This window comes from Schistocerca gregaria, unplaced genomic scaffold, assembly GCF_023897955.1.
Source record: "Schistocerca gregaria isolate iqSchGreg1 unplaced genomic scaffold, iqSchGreg1.2 ptg000639l, whole genome shotgun sequence".
In the NCBI taxonomy this organism is placed as follows: Eukaryota; Metazoa; Arthropoda; class Insecta; order Orthoptera; family Acrididae; genus Schistocerca; species Schistocerca gregaria.
In genome coordinates, this window is record NW_026062025.1 from 20,001 (window position 1) to 25,000 (window position 5,000).

The 5,000-nt window shown below is 54.2% G+C and overlaps 1 non-coding gene across 1 annotated transcript in view; it reads left to right on the forward strand.

Moving 5' to 3' along the window:
- Positions 1 to 3,411: 3,411 nt before the first annotated feature.
- LOC126317629 (small subunit ribosomal RNA) overlaps positions 3,412 to 5,000 on the forward strand; it is a 1,893-nt gene continuing 304 nt past the window's right edge. The window contains exon 1 of the ribosomal RNA XR_007556775.1: positions 3,412 to 5,000. This exon is cut by the window's right edge and continues 304 nt beyond it. This is a non-coding gene — a ribosomal RNA (small subunit ribosomal RNA).

The window sequence follows — 5,000 nt, forward strand, 5'->3', positions numbered from 1 at the left end:
TATTTCAGTCGTCTGACGTCCCTGCTTAGTAAATGATGCAGGACCACATACATAGATGATACATACTGTAAACTGGGGAGGACAGTGTGAACCGCACTCGACCCAGTCACCCTATCTCACAGTCCACTCTGTGTGTAACAAAGCGAAAGCACCAAAGCACTATCGTTCAACAACATCCATTTTATCCTCGCTGCCACAGGACACTATCCAAAGAACGACAAGAGGAACGTCACGTCCACTAATAAGACAGAATGTCTCACACCACCCGCAAACAACGCAGCTCAAATCAGCCAGCAACACCCACAGTGGTCCACCCAGTATCAACACAGGACGCAACGCCACGCCACAACACAAAAGGTACAAGTAATAAAATACCCTTTGGCCACACTCCTTATAAAGGCATCGAACCAACCCACCACCTGACACCAGCCAAACGTACATCCTGATTTGACACATCTCTGGCAACCTAACCCACGTTGGCCCTTAACCTAACCCACGTTGGCCCTTAACCTAACCCACGTTGGCCCTTAACCTAACCCACGTTGGCCCTTAACCTAACCCACGTTGGCCCTTAACCTAACCCACGTTGGCCCTTAACCTAACCCACGTTGGCCCTTAACCTAACCCACGTTGGCCCTTAACCTAACCCACGTTGGCCCTTAACCTAACCCACGTTGGCCCTTAACCTAACCCACGTTGGCCCTTAACCTAACCCACGTTGGCCCTTAACCTAACCCACGTTGGCCCTTAACCTAACCCACGTTGGCCCTTAACCTAACCCACGTTGGCCCTTAACCTAACCCACGTTGGCCCTTAACCTAACCCACGTTGGCCCTTAACCTAACCCACGTTGGCCCCTTAACCTAACCCACGTTGGCCCTTAACCTAACCCACGTTGGCCCCTTAACCTAACCCACGTTGGCACCTTAACCTAAGTTACGCTGCACCTTAACCCAAGTTACGCTGCACCTTAACCCAAGTTACGCTGCACCTTAACCCAAGTTACGCTGCACCTTAACCCAAGTTACGCTGCACCTTAACCCAAGTTACGCTGCACCTTAACCCAAGTTACGCTGCACCTTAACCCAAGTTACGCTGCACCTTAACCCAAGTTACGCTGCACCTTAACCCAAGTTACGCTGCACCTTAACCCAAGTTACGCTGCACCTTAACCCAAGTTACGCTGCACCTTAACCCAAGTTACGCTGCACCTTAACCCAAGTTACGCTGCACCTTAACCCAAGTTACGCTGCACCTTAACCCAAGTTACGCTGCACCTTAACCCAAGTTACGCTGCACCTTAACCCAAGTTACGCTGCACCTTAACCTAACTTACGCTGCACCTTAACCCAAGTTACGCTGCACCTTAACCCAAGTTACGCTGCACCTTAACCCAAGTTACGCTGCACCTTAACCCAAGTTACGCTGCACCTTAACCTAACTTACGCTGCACCTTAACCTAACTTACGCTGCACCTTAACCTAACTTACGCTGCACCTTAACCTAACTTACGCTGCACCTTAACCTAACTTACGCTGCACCTTAACCTAACTTACACTGCACCTTAACTGTCACATGTAACGTCACAGGAATGTAGCTTTGCCTAACAGCAACCCTCTGAACATAGTTCACTGCTTGGATCCTCTGGTGTCATGTGTATTTCTTGATGCCATGGTGCGTACCCTCACATAAAGGTCTTTCGAGTGTTGCGTACTTTCTACACAGTCCCGCTAACCACTGGAAGGGTGTACCGCTACAGAACGAATATCGCCCTCCCCTCCTGCCCTTCCAAGCTGGTCGGTCAGGCGTTTGTTTGTGAAATGAGCCTTGCAGCTGTTCAGTTGCATTCGGTTGTCGATGCAGTCAGTGTACGTTGTGGTACGGCCTGTGTGGACTGTCCGCTGATGTACGCGTAACCCACACTGATCATCCGTCGTTACGTACTGAGTGACATAATGTGGCACATGCTTGACCGTACACCGGCTGCGCCCTACAATGGCGAATCATAAGGGCCATATGTTGTGCACGATGCTACTTGTCTCGTCTCCCCATTACAGCGAGATTGCGCTGTTGTACGCCGTACAGACATGTGGTAGGTAGGTACGGACGAAAGTATTGCATGTTGGCCCCCCCCCCCCCCCCCCTCCTCCCTCTGCCGGGAATCAGCGTGAGCCGTCTGTTGATGTAGCGACGAGGGTTTTCCTATTTAATCGTATTGCCCCACACAACATGATAGCACGGTGGACCGCGTTCCACATCTGCGACATGCTACAGAGGCCGGTTGACAGTCGACCGCGCAAGGGACATTGCACACGTGCGCGGACCATCTTCCACGTGTTCTCTCGTGTACATGCCGCAGTGTGTATGTGGGCTGATGTAGCGTGTCGTGACACATAACATGCAGGCATGCCAGAATCGTAGATTTCGCAAATGTAGATTGACGTATACGTTTGCTGCCAAAGATCCGCAAATGAACTGGAAATCAGTTGTTGAGCGGTTGTTCGCGCTGCAGGTGCATCGGTGATAGCGACGATCGGTACATCTATGAACCGGTTGTTTCGGCGGTACCCGCCATGCCCCCGAACCTGAGTTGGCCATGTGGGTATGAAGCGATACGAGGCTGTGGCTTGGCGGGACAGTCCCCGGCCGGTGAGGGGGGGCCGCCCGGCGTGCTGGCCGCGCGCTGCGTGAGCGCACGCACTACAGCCGGCTGGTGGGGGGCGCCCAGTGGCAGGAGCGCCGGCCGACGGGCCCGGCTGGCGTCCCAGCTATGCGCCGGCGCACCCTGCGCGCGGCGCCAGGCGGCCAAAGTGGGTTCTGCCGAGCCCGGTGCGAAGCGCGGTGGACATCTGCAGTGTGCTGGTCCGATTGCGGACTGTGTGCGTTGAGGATGCGCCGCCGCCCGGCACTCGGCGTCGCGACGCCGTCTGCTGCTCGGTCGCCCCCAGCGGTTCTCGCAGGTGGTTTGTATCGCAGCTCTGCGGACGTGTTGGCGCGTGCGCTGTGCTGGGAGAGTTCGCTTCTGCACCCAAGTGGGGCTTTGCCCTTCTGTGGCGCTGGCGTTGGAGCTGCCGGTCACCGTAGGTGGCGCGTGTTGTTTCCCGCCGGCAATGCCACGACAGCACGCTCCCGGGCCTCTGTCGGCAGCGGCAAGCTCAGTTGGGAGCACGGGTGTTCGCACTGAAAGCGTCTACTCGCCCATCTCCGGGCGATTGCGCCTCTCTCGAACCCGACCAAGTACTTAGGACGGCGCTGCGCGCCGCCGGGACCTGAGAGGGTTTCGAGGTGTATCGTGCAGGGGAGCTCAGCCTCCTCCTGTTTGCAGAATAATTGAGCGGACGCTTGCGTGTTCGCGCGGGCCCTCGGGACACACTCCCGGGCGGCCGGCTGCTCAGCTCTCGTTGACGCAGCTCCCTGGTTGATCCTGCCAGTAGTCATATGCTTGTCTCAAAGATTAAGCCATGCATGTCTCAGTACAAGCCGCATTAAGGTGAAACCGCGAATGGCTCATTAAATCAGTTATGGTTCCTTAGATCGTACCCACGTTACTTGGATAACTGTGGTAATTCTAGAGCTAATACATGCAAACAGAGTCCCGACCAGAGATGGAAGGGACGCTTTTATTAGATCAAAACCAATCGGATTGGCTCGTCTGGTCCGTTTGCCTTGGTGACTCTGAATAACTTTGGGCTGATCGCACGGTCCTCGTACCGGCGACGCATCTTTCAAATGTCTGCCTTATCAACTGTCGATGGTAGGTTCTGCGCCTACCATGGTTGTAACGGGTAACGGGGAATCAGGGTTCGATTCCGGAGAGGGAGCCTGAGAAACGGCTACCACATCCAAGGAAGGCAGCAGGCGCGCAAATTACCCACTCCCGGCACGGGGAGGTAGTGACGAAAAATAACGATACGGGACTCATCCGAGGCCCCGTAATCGGAATGAGTACACTTTAAATCCTTTAACGAGTATCTATTGGAGGGCAAGTCTGGTGCCAGCAGCCGCGGTAATTCCAGCTCCAATAGCGTATATTAAAGTTGTTGCGGTTAAAAAGCTCGTAGTTGGATTTGTGTCCCACGCTGTTGGTTCACCGCCCGTCGGTGTTTAACTGGCATGTATCGTGGGACGTCCTGCCGGTGGGGCGAGCCGAAGGCGTGCTTGCGCGTCCCGAGGCGGACCCCGTTGAAATCCTACCAGGGTGCTCTTAGTTGAGTGTCTCGGTGGGCCGGCACGTTTACTTTGAACAAATTAGAGTGCTTAAAGCAGGCAAGCCCGCCTGAATACTGTGTGCATGGAATAATGGAATAGGACCTCGGTTCTATTTTGTTGGTTTTCGGAACCCGAGGTAATGATTAATAGGGACAGGCGGGGGCATTCGTATTGCGACGTTAGAGGTGAAATTCTTGGATCGTCGCAAGACGAACAGAAGCGAAAGCATTTGCCAAGTATGTTTTCATTAATCAAGAACGAAAGTTAGAGGTTCGAAGGCGATCAGATACCGCCCTAGTTCTAACCATAAACGATGCCAGCCAGCGATCCGCCGCAGTTCCTCCGATGACTCGGCGGGCAGCCTCCGGGAAACCAAAGCTTTTGGGTTCCGGGGGAAGTATGGTTGCAAAGCTGAAACTTAAAGGAATTGACGGAAGGGCACCACCAGGAGTGGAGCCTGCGGCTTAATTTGACTCAACACGGGAAACCTCACCAGGCCCGGACACCGGAAGGATTGACAGATTGATAGCTCTTTCTTGATTCGGTGGGTGGTGGTGCATGGCCGTTCTTAGTTGGTGGAGCGATTTGTCTGGTTAATTCCGATAACGAACGAGACTCTAGCCTGCTAACTAGTCGCGTGACATCCTTCGTGCTGTCAGCGATTACTTTTCTTCTTAGAGGGACAGGCGGCTTCTAGCCGCACGAGATTGAGCAATAACAGGTCTGTGATGCCCTTAGATGTTCTGGGCCGCACGCGCGCTACACTGAAGGAATCAGCGTGTCTTCCTAGG